The 19,464-nt window shown below is 50.1% G+C and overlaps 2 long non-coding RNA genes across 5 annotated transcripts; one reads left to right on the top strand and one right to left on the bottom strand.

The window, feature by feature from the left end:
* The first annotated feature begins 6,629 nt into the window (after positions 1–6,629).
* On the top strand, positions 6,630–18,220 carry LOC135371352 (uncharacterized). The gene is made up of 4 exons (XR_010415569.1): positions 6,630–6,726; positions 17,036–17,108; positions 17,851–17,898; positions 17,968–18,220. It is a non-coding gene; the product is annotated as an uncharacterized LOC135371352 (long non-coding RNA).
* LOC135371350 (uncharacterized) lies at positions 12,598–14,212 on the bottom strand. 4 transcript variants are annotated; one of them, XR_010415564.1, is made up of 5 exons: positions 14,104–14,212; positions 13,832–13,996; positions 13,680–13,750; positions 13,497–13,604; positions 12,598–12,907 (listed from the first exon to the last, which is right to left on the bottom strand). It is a non-coding gene; the product is annotated as an uncharacterized LOC135371350 (long non-coding RNA). The 4 variants fall into 4 exon arrangements; XR_010415568.1 differs by having other exon boundaries at positions 13,919–13,996; XR_010415567.1 differs by having other exon boundaries at positions 13,497–13,750; positions 13,919–13,996.
* Positions 18,221–19,464: the final 1,244 nt, after the last annotated feature.

The raw sequence follows: 19,464 nt of genomic DNA, 5'->3' as shown, positions 1-19,464 counted from the left end.
TATGTTTATTAAGAAAAAAAGAAAAGTAAGCCAGATGGATGTCGGCGTGTTATTCCAAAAGGGGGAAGACAAAAAAGAAAAAGAAAGCAAAAGAAAACAAAAGGAAGGAAAGAAAAGAAAAATGAACACAAAACTAATCACACACTCTGGCGGGATCTTATGATGTATGCAGAACTGGTATAGAAATAAGAGGAAGGAAGAACAGAAAAAAAAAAAAGAAGAACAGAGAGAACGTGAACAGTGAACATGTGCAGAACTGAAGGCATTACGCCTTTGAAAACTGAGTGCAAAAGGAACAAAATGCATTGAATCCTCGGTGTTTGACCCGAAATGCGCGCAATATTATGAATATGGTCAATGAAATGGAGCAGCGGGAGTTGAACCAGCTCCCAACCGATATATGTTCCGAAGATTCTACCGTTGCACCTCACTGGCAGCTGCAGGTACCTTTTCGACTGCTTTCGTTTCATTGATCTGATTGCTTTGGGCGAAATTCAGTCAATGTGTTGTGTCATCCTCTGTGTTTCTTCGCCTCACCTTCTACTGTGATAATGAGTATGGTGTGCGGATACATATTTTACAAATTGCAAGATGCATTTTTGGGGTTGGTGCCTCTTCGCTCTTTTGACCCGGGCGCTCCGAGCCCCAAAGGTTGGTGTCAGTCTCTTAGCGGGACTTCCGGGGGAGGCGGCGCCCCCCCCTAGTTCATGTTCCGGGGGGGGGGGGGGGCAAGGCCCCCCCCGCAGTCGGCGCCTATGGTCCGCAGAGTATGGGTCATCATCCAGCATTAACTCGTCGCCGCTACCGCTAACATGTTCGTCAGAATCTCCCCTAGAGAGAGAAACATCACTCTCGTTTTCCGACGCCATGTTTGCTCCCTTCGCTTCGCGATCGCCAAACAGGCGCGCGGCTCGCATTTGCCCAGGGCGCGCGCTGATTGGCCTTATCCGGGTGACGTTTCCTCCCACTTTTAGAGAGCTAGGGCGCAAGGATTGCGGTTTCTTTTTCATCGGATTGCGCGAAAAGTACGCCGCGGATCGAAATGGTATTTTCGGGCCCAGTTCAGTGGTCGGCAAGGAATTAGAATTCGCATTAGTTTCGAAATTGACCTCGGAGAATGCGACTGTCCCTTTAAATTGATAATACCTTCATTTACTACGGTACTTCCCTCAAAGCCACCACACGCGATGACGTCATGTCTGCTTTCTCAATCATAGCATAGACTATAAATGTGAGTTCACCACATTCTATATTACATTTACTTAAAAGATATCATATACCTAAGCATGCTATACTACTATACTATACTAGGTTACTACTTAAGCCACGATTCATCATTTACGTGTTGGTTGTACGCACTGGTGTAGCTCTATTCCTTCAGTCTTACTCTAAACCCACATTCCCACACCAGGAGGCGACACTTACTCGGACGACAAACAAAGGCGCGGTGAAGGTAACGCCAGGCTCCCACAGCTCCCCATAGAGCCTGTAGCAGCACTAGTGCCATAGGATGATGGCAGCTCAGTTTGAACGTGAGCGCGCAGAGCGCGATTAAACTAGTTGTTCTCCGCCAGTCACCGGGTACGGTTGTCAGTCCTTTCCTGCGCCACATTTGGTGACCCGAACGTGACGCAGGAAAGGACTGACAACCGTACCCGGTGACTGGCGGAGAACAACTAGTTTAATCAAACTCGCGGGCCGATCACTGATGGTGGCAAGCGATCATGGCCCAACCCCCAGCCGCCTTTTCGTCGTATGTGACCGCGTTGCTGGATACCGCCTCCTGGTTGATACCGGCGCTGAGATAAGCGTGCTCCCAGCATCGGCCGCAGATCGTCGCCGTTCGCCCAGCGGCTTTAACCTTCAAGCTGCCAACGGTACCGCAATCAAAACGTACGGCCTACGCTCTTTGACGTTGGACCTTGGCCTGAGGAGGACATTTCGGTGGGTCTTCGCTCTTGCGGACGTCTCGCAGCCTGTTCTAGGCGCCGATTTCTTGGCTGCTTTCAACCTGTCCGTTAACGTCCGCCATCGACGCCTCCTTGACAACACCACAACGCTTGCAGTGAAGGGCCTGTCTTCTCCGGAAGTCCCAACTGGTATCCGCGCGCTACGTCCCGCTTCCCCGTATGACGCGCTCTTGGACGAGTTTCCGGACATCACCAAGCCCTGCAACTTGAAGGCACCGGTCAAGCACGACGTGACCCATCATATTACTACCACCGGTCCTCCAATCTCCTCCCGCTTCCGCCGCCTCCATGGTGACCGCCTGGCTATCGCCAAACGCGAGTTTGACCACATGCTGGACTTAGGTATCATCCGGCAATCCTCCAGCAGCTGGGCATCCCCGCTACATATGGTGCCGAAGAAGGACCCAGGCGATTGGAGGCCATGCGGCGATTATAGGGCTCTCAACGCCAGGACTATTCCAGACAGATACCCTCTACCTCACATCCACGATTTTACTGCCAGTCTTGCGGGCTGCACCGTCTTCACGACCCTGGACTTGGTGAAAGCCTATCACCAGATTCCGGTGCACCCGCATGACATACCTAAGACGGCCGTCATAACACCCTTTGGACTCTTTGAATTTGTCAAGATGCCTTTCGGGTTGCGCAATGCTGCACAGAGCTTCCAACGCTTCATCAACAACGTCCTGCGAGGCTTGCCTTTCGTCTACGCCTATATTGACGACCTCCTCATTGCAAGCGCCTCGCAGGAGGAGCATATTGTGCATCTCCGGCAGGTATTCGCACGTCTCCAAGACCACGGCCTTGTCATTAACGTTAAGAAGTGCAGTTTCGGGCAGAGCGAAGCGAAGTTTCTGGGGCACCATATCGATCAGCACGGCGTTCGTCCTCTCGAAACCAAGGTGCAGGCCATTCATGAATTTCCCCGTCCGCAATCGGTACGGCAGTTGCGACAGTTCCTTGGCCTGCTGAATTTTCATCGGAGGTTCATCCCCGGCTGCGCACGCATTGTCCAACCGCTCACGGACCTCCTCCGGGCGCCCAAGTCGGCGACCTCCCCGTTGTCCTGGACGCCGGAAGTCGAGGCCTCATTTGTCGAAGCGAAAATCGCCCTTGCCAATGCAACACTGCTCGTCCATCCAATTCCTTCTGCACCAACCCGCCTCATGACTGATGCCTCTACCACGGCTGCTGGCGCTGTTCTACAGCAGTTCGTTGATGGCATGTGGCAGCCGCTTGGTTTTTTCTCCCGCCGCCTCAAGCCCGCCGAGACCCACTACAGCACGTTTGGGCGTGAGCTTCTCGCTGTGTACGCGGCCGTGCGACACTTCCGCTATCACCTGGAAGGGCGTGACTTCCACATTCTGACCGACCACAAGCCGTTGTCATATGCATTCTCTGGCAACCACTCCGGCTACTGTGAGCGTGAGATCCCGTCAGCTTGCTTTTATCTCCGAGTTTTGCACCGACGTTCGCCATATCCCCGGCGTTGACAACTCGGCAGCTGACGCTCTTTCACGCATCAATGCCGTTCCCTACTTGCCATCCCCGGTGAGCGTCAGTGATCTCCTCAACGCCCAGGCTAATGACGCTGAGATCAAGGATTCCCTCGCTGGCGAATCCTCCCTCGTCCTTCAAAAGATACACCTCCCTGGTTGCGTCGACCCTCTTTTCTGCGACGTGTCCACTGCGCATCCTCGCCCCTTCGTACCCGAGCCGCTACGCCGCCGGATCTTCAGCGAGTACCACAGCCTCGCCCACACCGGCGTGCGCGCTACACAGAAGGCAATTGCAACCCGCTACGTCTGGCCAAATATCAATAAGGACATCCGAAGCTGGACCCGCTCCTGTCTTGCTTGCCAGCGGACCAAAGTTGAACGCCACATCCAGACGCCACTCAAAGCGTTCCCCACGCCCGCAGGCCGGTTCTGCCACGTTCATTTGGACCTCGTTGGCCCACTTCCCTCTTCACTCGGCTGCCGGTATCTCTTCACCTGCGTTGACCGCTTCACGCGCTGGGCAGAGGCTGTACCCATCCCAGACGCGACGGCGGACACGGTCGGCCGCGCGTTTCTACTCGGTTGGGTCGCCCGTTTCGGGTGCCCTGACATTGTGACCACCGACAGGGGACGCCAGTTCACATCCCGCTCCTTCACGTCTCTTCTGAAAGCTATCGGAGCCAAGCACATGATGACGACGGCCTACCACCCCGCCGCAAACGGGATGGTGGAGCGGCTGCACCGCCAGCTAAAAGCCGCTCTCTGTTCCCAGCCTGAGCCCACTAACTGGGTTGACCATTTGCCATGGGTGCTCCTCGGCCTACGCTCCTCGCTAAAGCAGGATCTCAAGTGTAGCTCGGCGGAGTTAGTCTTCGGCTCCCCTTTGCGCTTGCCTGGTGACTTCCTCGATCCCAGCCCGAAGCCTCCCCTCGCCGGTGACGACTTCGCAACGCAACTCCGTCAGCATTTCCAGGCCGGCAAACCCGCCCTACCTCGTCAGCCTTCCCATAGGAAGATTTTCGTGCACCCGGATTTGGCCAATGCCTCTCACGCCTTCGTCCGGGTGGATCATGCCAAGCCACCCTTGACCCCTGCATATGCTGGCCCTTACAAGATACTGGCCCGCAGCGACAAGACCGTAACAGTCCACCTTAATGGCCGCCGCGAAACCATCTCCCTCGACAGGGTCAAGCCCACTCATCTTGAGACACTCGTCGCCCCTGTGCATCTCCCCGACCTTCCCCCCAACTGTGCAGGCCCTCAACGCCCACGCTCTGTCCCTCTGCGCAATGTTTCCTGGCATTCTCCCCTGGTTACCACCAGGGTCTAGGGGGGAGGCCTGTAGCAGCACTAGTGCCATCGGATGATGGCAGCTCAGTTTGAACGTGAGCGCGCAGAGCGCGATTAAACTAGTTGTTCTCCGCCAGTCACCGGGTACGGTTGTCAGTCCTTTCCTGCACCACAAGCCCATAGTTTGAGATAATTCAGGCAACACTGGGCATGCAACCAATGAAAATGAACTATGATGCCTACCATTCGGCCAATCAGGAGTCTCTCAGTTTGGCTCGCCTTTCGGCTCCGTACTGGCTATCATCGGCTTTTACTTTTACTGGTTTTCATGCCCAACGCTCGTTATTCCGTATTCCAGAACTACTAGGCAAATTTTGGACAAACAACACATTTATTTGAAACATCGTACTGACTCAATAGTCTGACATAAATATTCACCGTGCGTACAGAGTCAAATCGTTGCGTTCGTTGACCAAGTTCGAACTCGCAAAGCACACGCACACTCTACTTCCTGAAGCGAGAGACGCTCGCACGAGTGCGTACGATTTCACATTGAGCATCTCCTTTCGTTGGTCGCAGTGCGAAGGTTTCAACGAAGAGCGAAATGCTTGTCGCACGGACACCGAATCCTGTCTCCGTTGTGACTGCATTTGAAAACGCGACGGCGCTCACAAGTGTTCCTCAGGCGTCAGCTCACCACTGCATTCCAGTTCTGAACTCGAGAGACTGTTCGTACTTAGGATACTTGTGTCGGGAAACATCACAACACGCGCTGAGTTACTTTGACACACTTAGGGCCGTATTCCCAAACCACCCGCAACTTCGCCCTAAGGGCGCCCGTAGCCCAGGGACCCTTGAGGGCGAACATCCCCTGAGGGCAGCATGCGTTTCTCAAACGTAAATGTGCACGCGCTCAGCCAAGGGCTGGCCATCGTGAGGTTCGAAGGGGATTCGGCCCGATTCCTCATAGAACGAAGCAGAATCGCATGCGCATGACCGCGCTTCATTTCCGCTCCGACGGCTGTCGTCTGCTACTTTGGTATCTGCTGGCGTTTGTCTTGCAAACTTCAGTCAGTATTGTGTTCAGATGTTGTATAACTATTGGGTATTGTGAATATGAATTATACGCATCTCATCATCGTCTCTTTATGTGTGTATGTGTCTTGCGCTAAAATGGCAAGATTGTAACAATCACTGGATGGGCGGACAAGGGAAGCCACGATTGTCCATGGCCCTCCTGATGTTGAGACGTTGGTATAATGCACAGACGACTTCGACAAGCAGTATCTTTCTTTGAATTCATATTCGTCGTACCGCTCAAGATGGTTTTTCCCATTCCCGCATTCGTCGCACCGTCGGCATAAAACCGTTATGGAATCGCTCGACGCGATCCATGAATGAGATCGCACATGTCCTCCATGTTTGTTTCGAGGCGAGCGTCCCTCAGGGAGCGCACAGGGAGCTCGCGAGCTTGCTTGGCTGGCGCGCGCCCTTAGGCCACCACTTGCAGATACGGCAGCTTTGGGAAACGAAATTCTCCTCCCTCAGGGCCGGCGCCTACATAGGGAGCCCTCAGGGTTGTTTGGGAATACGGGGGTAACAAATCTGCGACTTCTCTTTGAACAATGCGGTCATATGGTGCTCTCAACTGACATCGTCGAGACGCGAGACGACGCTGCCACTTCTCTCCCTTCTGTTCTCGTAACTTCCCGCCGGACAGGCAGCCCGCTCAAGAATGCTCTTTTGAAACTTTGCCAACCAATAGCGGAGCGCGCAATGTCCTTCGGCCAATGGGTATCAACTATGATGCCTGACGGAGCCGCGAAGATGGGGAGCTATGGGGGCCGGGTAACGCCTTATCAGCCTTCCACATAAGCCGGGATCCCGTAAGTGTCCCTCCAGACCCCGCCAGGTTGCCGATGGATATCCAACTCTTCAAGTGAACATCACTGGAAGTCCAGAGTAAGGTGAGATCCCCAATGCGTATATCTTTCACTATTATTTATGCTGTGTTGTAGCGTTTCACTGTGTGGTTTCGATTTTTTTTACTGTTCTCACTGTGTTTGTAAATTGTTCTTTACCAACTGCATAGCGTATTTTTAGAAGCGGGATTTTCTTGCGTTTATCTTCGCTGATCCTGTAACTCCTCTGCTACTCATAGTGTATTAATCTGTATCGTCACAGTAAATAACGTACGCTGCATCCGGGAGGTGGTTACTTAAAACCCCCAGGGATCACCGCGTAGCGTGCCCTTGCTTCTCCTTGGATTAATATAAAGCGTCAATCTTACCGATGGTTGCTCAGAATTCCCACCTATTTGTGCCGTCTGCCTTTTTTTGCTTTTTCGGCGGATGTGTTACGGTTAATTCGAATGTTCGTCATTGATGCTAATATCCTTAAATATCTATTTAGTTCGCCCATCATTGCCCTCTTATCGTCCCGCGCGATCTGTAGCATCCGCAGTGGGGAACAGTTAATCTCACTTGCCATCCCTTCTCGTGTCAGGTGGTGTCTTTCTGAACAATTGCTGTCGGCTTTTTTCTCATAGTTCGTTAAATCAAGTGTAAGTTTAATGATGTCCTCGCTAGGAAAGGTCACCTTGGGTGGCCTGCAGGCGCCAAAAACAACTGATAAGACAAGAAGAACCCTTCAAGGCATGACGTCAAGTACCCACTCGAACCTTATCTCTCCCTTAGCGACCGTGAGGTGACTGTCCCCCGTATTCCCAACCAACGCTGAGGGCTCCCTATGTAAGCGCTAGCCCTGAGGGAGGAGAATTTCGTTTCCCAAAGCGCCCGTATCTGCAAGGGGCGCCCCAAGGGCACGCGCCAGCCAAGTGAGCTCGCGAGCTCCCTGAGGGACGCTTGCCTCGAAGCAAACATGGAGGACATCCCCCGTATTCCCAACCAACCCTGAGGGCTCCCTATGTAACCTCTAGCCCTGAGGGAGACGAATTTTGTTTCCCAAAGCGCCCGTATCTGCAAGGGGCGCCCTAAGGGCACGCGCCAGCCAAGTGAGCTCGCGAGCTCCCTGAGGGACGCTTGCCTCGAAGCAAACATGGAGGACATCCCCCGTATTCCCAACCAACCCTGAGGGCTCCCTATGTAACCTCTAGCCCTGAGGGAGACGAATTTTGTTTCCCAAAGCGCCCGTATCTGCAAGGGGCGCCCTAAGGGCACGCGCCAGCCAAGTGAGCTCGCGAGCTCCCTGAGGGACGCTTGCCTCGAAGCAAACATGGAGGACATGCCCCGTATTCCCAACCAACCCTGAGGGCTCCCTATGTAACCTCTAGCCCTGAGGGAGACGAATTTTGTTTCCCAAAGCGCCCGTATCTGCAAGGGGCGCCCTAAGGGCACGCGCCAGCCAAGTGAGCTCGCGAGCTCCCTGAGGGACGCTTGCCTCGAAGCAAACATGGAGGACATCCCCCGTATTCCCAACCAACCCTGAGGGCTCCCTATGTAACCTCTAGCCCTGAGGGAGACGAATTTTGTTTCCCAAAGCGCCCGTATCTGCAAGGGGCGCCCTAAGGGCACGCGCCAGCCAAGTGAGCTCGCGAGCTCCCTGAGGGACGCTTGCCTCGAAGCAAACATGGAGGACATCCCCCGTATTCCCAACCAACCCTGAGGGCTCCCTATGTAACCTCTAGCCCTGAGGGAGACGAATTTTGTTTCCCAAAGCGCCCGTATCTGCAAGGGGCGCCCTAAGGGCACGCGCCAGCCAAGTGAGCTCGCGAGCTCCCTGAGGGACGCTTGCCTCGAAGCAAACATGGAGGACATCCCCCGTATTCCCAACCAACCCCGAGGGCTCCCTATGTAACCTCTAGCCCTGAGGGAGACGAATTTTGTTTCCCAAAGCGCCCGTATCTGCAAGGGGCGCCCTAAGGGCACGCGCCAGCCAAGTGAGCTCGCGAGCTCCCTGAGGGACGCTTGCCTCGAAGCAAACATGGAGGACATCCCCCGTATTCCCAACCAACCCTGAGGGCTCCCTATGTAACCTCTAGCCCTGAGGGAGACGAATTTTGTTTCCCAAAGCGCCCGTATCTGCAAGGGGCGCCCTAAGGGCACGCGCCAGCCAAGTGAGCTCGCGAGCTCCCTGAGGGACGCTTGCCTCGAAGCAAACATGGAGGACATCCCCCGTATTCCCAACCGACCCTGAGGGCTCCCTATGTAACCTCTAGCCCTGAGGGAGACGAATTTTGTTTCCCAAAGCGCCCGTATCTGCAAGGGGCGCCCTAAGGGCACGCGCCAGCCAAGTGAGCTCGCGAGCTCCCTGAGGGACGCTTGCCTCGAAGCAAACATGGAGGACATCCCCCGTATTCCCAACCGACCCTGACGGCTCCCTATGTAACCTCTAGCCCTGAGGGAGACGAATTTTGTTTCCCAAAGCGCCCGTATCTGCAAGGGGCGCCCTAAGGGCACGCGCCAGCCAAGTGAGCTCGCGAGCTCACTGTACGCTCCCTGAGGGACGCTCGCCTCGAAACAAACATGGATGACATGTGCATTTGTGGATCGCGTCGTGCAATTCGAGCGTTATACCCTCACGGTGGTATTGCCGTAGTGACGGTTCGACGAATTCGTGACTGGGAAAACTACCTTGTGCGGTACCACGAATATGAATCGAAAGAAAGATAAGTTGGGCGTGTGCATGAACACTACAGACTATACTGAACATCAGGAGGGGCCACGGACAATCCTGGCTTCCCTTGTCCGCCCATTCAGTGATTGTTACAATCTGGCCGTTCAATACAACACACACACACACACATAAGGAGACGATGGTGAGATGTGTACATATCATATCCGCAATATCCAACAGTTGTACAACATCTGAATACTGACATGAAGTAGCCCACCATACATGAAGTTTGCAAGTCGAACGCGAACAGAACAGGAGAACAAGAGATAAACTGATGTTCTGAGGCTGGAACAACATAGAAGGGAACATAGAAGACAGAGTGAGAGTGAGTGGCTGGTTTGTCGTCCCATCAGATGACGCACCCCGAAAGTCGCTGGAGAGGCGTGTTAGCTTAGCTCAATTGGTAGAGCCCTGGACCGGCAATCCAGAAGATGTGGGTTCGATCCCTACAGCTGGCTAACCTTTTCAGTGACTTTCATCTTTCATCAGAACAGGAGAGATACCAAAGTAGCAGACGACAGCCATCGGAAGCGGAAATCAAGCGCGGTCCTGCGCATGGGCTTCTGCTTCGTTCTACGAGGAATCGGGCCGAATCGCCTTCGAGCCTCCCGACGGCCAGCCCTTCGCTGAGGGTGTGCACGTTTGAGAAACGCATGCTGCCCTCAGGGGATGTTTGCCCTCAAGGGACCCTGGGCTACGGGCGCCCTGAGGGCAAAGTTGCGGGTGGTTTGGGAATACGGCCCATGTGCATCTGTGGATCGCGTCGCGCGGTTCAAGCGTTACCCTCACGTTGTTATTCCCGTAGTGACGGCGCGACGAATTCGGGACTGGGATCACCACCTTGAGCTGTACGACGTATGAATTCATAGAAAGATACTGCTTGTCGAAGTTATGTGTGCATGAACACTACAGACTATACTGAACATCGGGAGAAGCACGGACAATCCTGGCTTCCCTTGTCCACCCACCCAGTGATTGTTATAATCTGGCCGTTTTAGTACAACACGTACACACATAGGGAGACGATGATGAGATGGGTACAAATCATATCCGCAGTACCCGAGAGTTTAACAACATCGGAGCACAATATTGACACGAAGTTCGGAAGCCAAACGCAAGCAGAACAAAAGATACCAAAGTAGCAGACGACAGCCGCCGGAAGCGGAAAGGACGCGCGGTCCTGAGCATGCGCTTTTGCCTCGTTCTACGAGGAATCGGGCCGAATCCCCTTCGAGCCTCCCTACGCTACCCTTTGCTTAGCGCGTGCACGTTTACGTTCGAGAAATGCATGCTGCCCTGAGGGGATGTTCGCCCTCAAGGGACCCTGGGCTACGGGCGCCCTGAGGGAGAAGGTGCGGGTGGTTTGGGAATACGGGCCAGTGTAAGTGTTGCTCACATAGGGCACAGAGACGTTGCAATATATAATATTTTTCCCTTCTAGCTTAATTGATACCACGGAGTAAGAAGACTAGGAGATGAAACTTGACTCTCTCCCGCGACCAGAGAATGTACGAGGAGCGCGCGCTCCGCTGCCCGGCTCGCAGTGCCATCTGTTGCACGAGGACGCAGAATTTCCGAAGCATGCGGTCACGTGATACTGTCACTTGTCCGGCGGCGTGACTAAAACACGTGAAAGCACGTGAATTAAACACTAGAAAAGAAGAAGATGAAACGCTTACTCGATCATCGTGCTCCTGTCGTCTGCTCAACAGAACCGAGAGGCAAGAGAATGAAATTGTTTTCCGTTGGTTTCGCTAAAAAGGAAGCGCTATGTAGTTGACAAGCGCGACCTTTATTGCCAAGACAAACATCGTTCACGTTCATCAGTTTGTCTTCGTCCGTAGAAGCTAGCGTACGACTCGCGAAAAGAACTGCTTTCCCCATAGGAAGGGAGTTGCCTCAGGACAGAAGCCGCCGATATTTCGAACAGAGACTGTTCTTCTTCTGGGCACCGTCCTCATCATTGGCATGGTATTTAAAGGGTTAGGTGTGACGTGTTTAAAGGTTCATGCGAATTGTGGGTCAACAGCCCGGAGGGAAGAAAGTTTCCGTACGGGTTTTTACGGCCGGAGTGAATGGCTGCTTTGTTAGAGTGTGGAGGGGATTATGTGAACGTAGTGATCTAGGCTACAGACCGGTTACAGAAAAATGGAAGGTTCACGCCCAGACAACACAGATGCGTACCAGGGGCGTCCCAGGTATGCCTCCATGCGGATGTTGCAGACATCCCAGAGATGACCGCAGTTGGTTCCATACACGTCACTGGGAGATCTGAATGAAACTCCAAAGTACGTAACAGTGACGGTCCCATAGACGTCCCTCGAGATCTCTAAAGGATTTCTGAGGGACTTCTCCGGTACCTCAAGCCCACGCTGGTAGGAGGCTTCACAGCATAGCATATTTGCTCTGCAGAGGTGCTAGCCTCATCTGCTGATTGTTCTCTAGGGTCATCGGTATCCGGTGAGCGTATTTACGAACTCCACACTGTTAGTGTGTACGCTATAAGGAAACCACATTCGCTTTTATACAGGGAAAAACTGTCAGTTTATTGGTTTCAAATATATTTGAGCTTCAAAGGAACAAAATATCACACTGCACAGTTCCTATAGCAATCCAAAATCCTACAAATCACATTTACTTGGAACATTGCACAGACGAAAATGACATGTGCAACACCGTAAGCATGACATCACATCTGCGTAAAGAGAACAGTTTGGCTTGTCACAGCCAGTGATTCGTTCCCCGGTCAGCCTCATTACGGCACAGTGAGTCACTAGACAGAGACGGGACACCGGTTATGTTAAAAGGCAAGTCGAATTGCATTTAGAAGTTGAAGCCAAAAAGGTAAGGTGTGGCACTGGTATGCCCAAATAAGAGCACTTGTAGCAAACTATGCATATATCGACATACAGATACAAGCAAATTAATATAATGCCGTTTCTGAGATTGCCACAATGATCCATAGAGAATTTTTGTACGCACAAGTCCTGTCAGCTTCCACACTAAAAAAAGATAGGAACGATAGCTTGCACATCCACAGCACATTTTCGCTTGAAATGTGAAGTTTTATCTATAACTTTTGTCACAAATTACAAGCAATTTAATAATTTTCTCATGCTGAGAAATTAAATTTTCAAAATTACAGTTCAAAATTTGCCGTGTTAGTATCAGATTTTTACACCATGAATCCAGAGAGGATGTCTGATATAGCGTGTCCCTATAAAAATACACAGCTTACTACAAAGGCAATTTTAATAGATTTTTCTAACGCGCAAGGCAACATATGCTTGTCTCATAAGCGAGTGGTGCAGTTTTCAACTAAGTAACCGAAACAAAGCTATGTATCTGAGTACACACAGTTTAAATGTCCTCTTTGTTGCTTCCATGTGCTGCTCCTGATTTGTGACTTTCCTGAGTTCGCGATGCGTGGTGCAGTCACAACATAGTTGTCTATTTCATTTCCCTCCCATGAAGGTAGCGACGCTAGAGGCACCGGGATCTTCGTGAGGTAACCTGACAACAAACAAAACCGAGACGTAATTAAATATTTAGATCATATACTTCATAGTTTTTTTTTCGTTCCAGGGCCATATACAAAATGTTTTGTTATTGAGAATACAATTAAAAAAAAAGAAAAAAAGAAGAGCTACTTAGATACCGCTTGGGGCGAAAACCTGTATGTACAGCTTAAAAAAAAAGTTCACGGAACACCAGGGTGTCGCGTTTCTCCAATGGAGCGACAACCTAGCAGCAAAAAGGAGTGGACATACATACTGAGAGATGGATAGAATAGCTCGCCACCTGTTCCCTATTCGACCGCTTCGTGATAGCTAGCAGGAAAGCGCTCCGATGAAGAAATACGCAGGTGCCGTGTTCCGTAAACTTTTGTCCCAAGCTGTACTTATACTGTCCACATAGTATGCATATACACACAGAAAATAAATATATTTCATTATTTAGCTTATACAGATTGCTCTGAAACAGTTCAGGAGGTAAACATGCCCAGTTTGCAAGCCTCACGTGGTAATACAGGTCAGTGGCATGCCAAATGGAGCTCCTGCAAGCAGGGACACATTTGGAATCCTATCACAAATTTAATTACCTTGGCATTGTTGATCTGCTCATGAAAAAAATTCCCATACGGGTCGTACAGTAGTTGTTCATTGGGATGCTGCAGGACAGGCCGCTGTGAAAGAACTGTTGTGGTTACCTATATAGATAGGAAAATGTTAAGAATTGCATCACTGAGTGCTCTGCTTGGGATAGAAATGAAAAAGCGGGACACCTTGTAGATGACGCTGACTTGTTCCTCTGAACTGAGAAGATGGAAGTGAGTAATCTTCTGCTGAGAGCAATCTTAAAGTGCATAGGACAGAGGAGAGTCAGTTACCCCTGGCATAGCATCCTTTTTGTCGTACTGGAAGCTATATAGCTTACGCTATCCATGTGTACATGCTGATTCCCACGCAATGAATGCACTGGCTCTGGTTTACCTGAAATTAGAGAAAGAGTACTACAGCTTACCGTGTGTGCGTTCAGGCCAAAAGCTTGTGATGGATAGCAGGCTGCTGTAACTTGGCAAATCCTTTATTGACTGATCCCCTGTAATGACATTCAACGTGTTACGGTGCACGATACATGTTTGTTACAAGCCAGTGTTTTCATACTATTTGTATTTGATAATAAAACTCAGTGTCAGTCTAACTTACAGTGTTGTTCTGGACTCGGCCATTGGTAGCGATTTCTCAAACAACTTCTCAACTTAGCAACTTGTCAAACATCTTCATAACGAACCCTGAAACTGTGGAAAAACACACTAAACGCTTTTTACGTTGTCAAACGTGTCCGCTCTCAACTGCCAGAAAATTATGTCCGTCCGTACGCTGCAAAACTTCACTGCATTATGAAAAACAGAACCCGTGACAAACTATCGTTATCTAAAAAGAGCAAACATACCTACTGCCGTCCATGTCTCTCACTTGTACATCAAACTGCAGCAATACGCACGGACGCACGCCGCCATCATGGAAGCCATAAAGACAAAGAACGGACCTAACGGACAACCGTCCTGCTCCCGCCCGCCACTTTTAGCGTTCAGTTTCACTCAGCCGCAGTACCGTATGACCGTTTGCTTGTTACCAATTTCAAAACCATGACATGCAGTTATCCGCGGTACGTTACTCTCTATTGTCTACGTTAGCAGCTTTGCGTTACTCAAACGATGCTGTGAGCAACATTACAAAGCTAGTAAGAAATTAAAAATGATTAGCGCCATCTGGTTGCTAACGGACGCCATAATTCGGCCTCGCAGTTTGCGAGCGTTTGCGAGAGAGTAGAAGAAGGAAAGTGGGAGAGCTGGAGGGAAGTCCCCATTACGACCGCCGAAGTACTCATGATGGACTTCATGGTGGTTGCCCTCCGCGGCTGTTCCTGGGACGTCTAAGGGATTGCCCACGCGGGACGTGGGATGTGGGGATCTTTTTCGGACGTCCCAGTGAGGTTTCGTGTTGTCTGGGGAACACGTGGACGAAACGGGACAACAGGCAAGAATTGGCAAGCATAGCGAAAGATAAGGAGGTTAGTGGTTACGTGGGGAAAAATTCCAGAACCAGCAAAGGTCGCTCTTTTTTTTTTTTTTTGTAATGCAAAGTTGTGGCATGCAATAAAGAAAGTAGAAGCAGTGGCCATGCATAACATAACAGATGATAATGGAGGTAGAAGGCCATAGCCTTCCATACAAAAGCGCAAAATAGAAGACAGTGCCGCCGTGCCATCTGTCGCGTAAAGTCAGCAACTGCCTTTTTTTCTCTCCCCCAACGTGACAGTCTCGCGCCGGCGCTTGCTTCTATGGGCAGTTTCACCTCCTAGCCTTCTTACTCCGTGATTGATACATATTATAATACACATTTTTATTTTTGTGCAGTTTTGAAACCTATAGCTCCCATTGATGGTCCTCTATTCGGCAGAAAAGTTTTCGTTATGTTAAACCTGTAGGGCCCTGCTGTAGGTGAGATTAACCCTCAATGACATTACTGACATGCCATTTAAAAGTCAGACTACGCACAGTTTATGAATACGTTGTGGATGCGATCTTCAATACAACGCAGCATGAATTTATGAAAACCAATTGTTGTTATGGCGAATTCGGGTGGTCATTTCGGAGCAACTTTTTTTGCCAGATCTCGAGCAGTCATGTACGCTTGGTCAAAATGAAGCAAATCTCGCATGTTCGCGTGGCGCTTTCCGAGCGCTCGGAATTTGCTAGCTAGCACTTTTTTTGCCCGGTCTCAAAACGATCGAGCAGCAGATTGCTCAACTGTATCCGGTGTCGTCACATCCGCACTGCAACGGTGGCGAGTGCCCTCATTGGCCCGCATGTTGAAATCACGTGGTTTAGCAGACGACAGAACTCGAAGACTTGCGACCGCGACGCCCCTAGCGTGATCCAAGTACCTAAAACTGCTAGATTCCTAGCAATCATGTTCGGGTGGCAACGGTCACGTGATCCAGCTCGGTCGCCGACCTAGCAATTTCTGAGCGCTCGGCCGTTTTGCTACGAAATGACCACCAGAATTCGCTATTAAAAAGCATGCAGCAAGCCCTGTATGGAATCTTTGAGCGTAGGGTACAAAGACTGACACGTGATCGACCTGGTGTTTCAAAGAAGTGCTGAAGAAAACGGTTTGTAAGACTCGAACACTATTATACGCTCCATTGTGTGGTATTGCATTCAGCCAGAAAACATAGTTGACGGGGACTATAGCCCGCATTGCGTTGACGTTTCCTTTTTTTTTATCGTAGCCAGAACTCGTTCAACCACCCGTCAACACGTGCCAACACAGCGAGGGCTCCCAGGGAGGTCACCTTCTTGCACACGGTTGTAAAGTGCAATAAGGTAAGTCCCGTCAGAGCCTCCCACTTACCAGAAACGACCAACTGACAAACGAACGCGTTGGCCGGAATCTGTTCTGGATAATCTCAAGCTAGATAAACATCTTGAACGTAGAACAGATTCCTTAAAAGGGTAGGAACACATTCATAATTCTGAAAGATGGAAGCCACTCAGAAGTTCAGAAAAGTCACTGAAGCTTTGTATGTACTTGCCCCTTCTATGTTGTTTCAGCCTCAGAACATCAATTGTCTCTTGTTTACGCTCATAATGCGTTTCACGTTGTCATGAACGCATCGTATGGCACGCCAGAATACTGCTACGAAAAGGAAAAAAACAAAGAAAAAAAAATTCTTCTTCGTGTTGTAAGCCCTCTGACACACTCCCGAGCGAAGCGGTGACGTCGAAGAGTTCAGAGTCCCTTCCATTTCGACTGCAGCCCGGCTTTAATAGTATCCATTTATCATCAGAAAAGCACAACAGCCGAAAAGCGTATTTTCAACGTCAACGTCAAAGTTTTAGAACCCTAACCTTCGATGCGAAACTCGCAACTCATTTTTCACACGAGACAATTCATGTTCTGAGGCTGGAACGCATATGTGGAAGGACAAACACATACGTGTTTAATATTTCTTTTATCATTTTTCACTTTCGTTCAAACTACACATGGCTGTATCGGAGGAAGTGAGGTTTCTACCAAAACTATTTCTGAGGACTTCAAACAAACAAGTTCTTTTATTCTCTTTCTCCAGGAAAGTTTCAACGATCTCTTCGTGGACATAATGACGCCTCTACGTTTCGCTGTTGTCTTCGTCCTCCTCTTTGGTAATACTAATATGGGATCTAATATAGGCTGTTGTGAAAGTTTGATCAAACCAAAAGCTCAATTTCGAGAGCTGCGGTAGTTTCAAACCGACAATTATTCTACTATAGCCGGAGGAGATGTCCTAGGATAGTACAAGAAACACTAATTTATCTTGACCCTCTACACCCCCCAAATGTTCTGTGACACCCCCTACATTTTCGACCTGTGTATCCCCTACACGGGGTGCCCTTAGGATTCTGGTTTAGATACATCACACTGATAATGTGTTATAATAACGTAACTATAATAATGACGCACCCCCATTTTTTCCAACACCCCTCCACGCTTAGAATTCTGCGTAAACCACTGAAAAGAACACACGGTTTTGGAAACATTGGCGGGTTCCGAACCATGGTTTTTGTCCCCGTCTTTTACCCCTAGCGGATCGCTCCAGGATAATTGAGCTTTAGTTAGATTGAAGCTTGTGGCGAACCGACTGAAAAACGGCGATGTACACACCCCCTATCCTTTCCTTTTTCCTTGAACATGTCCTTTGCCCTAAGACAGCAAAAAGTTTTCTACACGAAGGCTTTCCTCGTCATTCGGTAACACGTTTAGAGAGATGAGGTAGTCACGTGAACAGGTGCTCAGGACGCGTAGTAAGCTGTCGAAAGCGCGTGACGTAGCAGCTCACCTGGTGCGATCCAAGTTGCGGGGAACTTGAGAGTGCGAGAAACTAAAAAAATTCCCTTTCTTTTTAAGGTGTATTTGTCGCCAGTGAAGCTGCACCTGAAGGACACGAGCTTGAACGTAAGGACCTTTGGAATTATTAACGATGTTACCGTATAGCCATCATTGTGAGGACGTTTCCTTTTGCAGGTCGTGACGTTGACATGGAGGTCTGCCCTTGTGTTCCGGGTATTACATGCCCTAATAACGTCCTTTGCACAAAGTACAGCGAGTGTAAGACATGCTTCCTTCTCGGTGGATGAAAAACATGGCTGACCGGCAACCCTTAACAACGAAACGATCAATTGCACGTATATGAAATAAGAGTCCATGGCATTCTCTTTCACCAACATAATCATGGGTGGGGGGAACTTTTGAGGGCAATAAATTGTACTAAGCAGCAGACGTTGCGTTCGTTTATTTCTCTTTCGATTTTCTGTACGACTGCATTTACATCGGATCCCCCGTGCGCCTGCACAACTGCACGCCGTGCAGCGATAACAACACGTGCAGTCTGAAAACCCAACCTAACTGCGTACACTGTCGCCATCAACCATTCAGCCGAACGATGCATTTATCGGTTCACAGAAGAGTGGAGCCTTTTTCTAGGAGTTATCGTATACATCCAGATTATCACCGAAAGGCGCGCGCAAATCTCGAGAAAGAACAAATCTACTGGAAAGAGGACAATATCATATTCTGAACAACGATGATCTTGAGCGTACTAAGGGCCAGTTTTCATTCGGCGACACGGCGCATCCGTCGAGACTGACAATGTTATGTAATGAGTGCCTATTTCACAAATTGGGGTGTGGGCCGGTTCATGTCGAATATGCAGCCGTGAAGGCTGACAAAGGTTAGGTCAGGAGAACCTTCACCTGACCTAGCCTTGGTCAGTCCCGACGGGTGCATATTCTGCATGAACTCACCCAATTCCCAACGTGTGAAATACATAAAAGGCCCCCTGACCAAACCTTGGTCAGTCTCTACGTGTTCATATCCATACATAAACTGACCCACTCCCCAAAGTGTAAAAAATTCATAAAAGGCAGTCCTCATCTGACCTTGGCCAGTCTCGACGGGTGCATGTTCTACATGAACCGCCCCACCCCCAGAGTGTGAAATACGTAATAGGGTGTACAGGCATAAACTTTGTTCACTCTCAACGAGTGCATATCCCACGTGAAGTGACCCACTCTACAATGCATGAAAAATATAGAAGGCTCTCCTAACCTACCCTTGGTCAGTCTAGACGGTTGCATATTCTACGTGAATTGACCATCTCCACCACGTCTGAAATACACAAAAAGCTCTGAAAGGCTCTACACGAACTGATCCACTACCGCACGTGTAACTAACGACCCAGCACACCATTAATCAGATTCCTACAGCTTGGGACAAAAGTTTACGCAACACCGGTGTGCAGAATTTCTCCAATGGAGCGACAACCTAGCAGCAAGCAGGAGTAGGCACACATACTGAGAGAAGGAAGGAATAGCCGGCCACCTGTTTCTTATTCGATTTCTTCGTCATAGCCCACATGGGGCTGCTCCTATGAAGAAATGGGCAGGCGCCGTGTTCCGTAAACTTTTGCCACAAAGCTGTACAACAACAACAGAGGATACGAAATGAATCTGGGGCACAGTG

The sequence above is a fragment of the Ornithodoros turicata genome, unplaced genomic scaffold (genome assembly GCF_037126465.1).
Source record: "Ornithodoros turicata isolate Travis unplaced genomic scaffold, ASM3712646v1 Chromosome104, whole genome shotgun sequence".
In the NCBI taxonomy this organism is placed as follows: domain Eukaryota; kingdom Metazoa; phylum Arthropoda; class Arachnida; order Ixodida; family Argasidae; genus Ornithodoros; species Ornithodoros turicata.
This window is presented reverse-complemented; position numbering and strand designations above follow the sequence as displayed.